The sequence below is a fragment of the Sinocyclocheilus anshuiensis genome, unplaced genomic scaffold, assembly GCF_001515605.1.
Source record: "Sinocyclocheilus anshuiensis isolate Anshui unplaced genomic scaffold, SAMN03320099.WGS_v1.1 scaffold1075, whole genome shotgun sequence".
Taxonomy (NCBI): domain Eukaryota; kingdom Metazoa; phylum Chordata; class Actinopteri; order Cypriniformes; family Cyprinidae; genus Sinocyclocheilus; species Sinocyclocheilus anshuiensis.
The window spans coordinates 2,181,047-2,181,592 of record NW_015544163.1 but is presented as its reverse complement, the minus strand read 5'-3'; positions in this window follow the sequence as shown (position 1 = coordinate 2,181,592).

The window sequence follows — 546 nt, the reverse complement described above, 5'->3', positions numbered from 1 at the left end:
CCTAGGAATATTCTTGTGTCTTGCCCTCTATATACCTGTTGCCATTGTCTGACCCTTGCCTGTTTCTGACCATGTCAGTTAATAAAGCTTCGCACTTGGATCTGCACGTCTCACGTCTCAGTCACTCCTTGACAGAATACTCGGCCACACAAGGATCGAGCGGCTTTTCCAAAGGACATTGGCCAGGTATGAATACAGCGATTCTGCTACTAGCTCTCAAGCAGGGCAGCGGAGCCTGATCGCAAAATGGCGGACACAACAGCGCCCCGTTATGTCACAGCTGCCAATCCTGAGTCAAATCAAGTCACAGTTGATCGTCATGAGGCAAGTCAAGTCACTGCTTATCTTCATGAACCAAGTCAAGTCACAGTTGATCGTGCAGAATCTCCTGAGGTAGTGGTGCTCGCTGCTGTGTTACCCGAAGCGATGGCGCCCGCTGCAGTTTCTCCAGAGGTGGCGGCGCATGCTGCAGAACTTCCCGAAGCGGCGGTGCTCGCTTCAGCTCCTTGCGTAGAGGTGGCGCCCAGAAACGCCCTTTCTACCTGT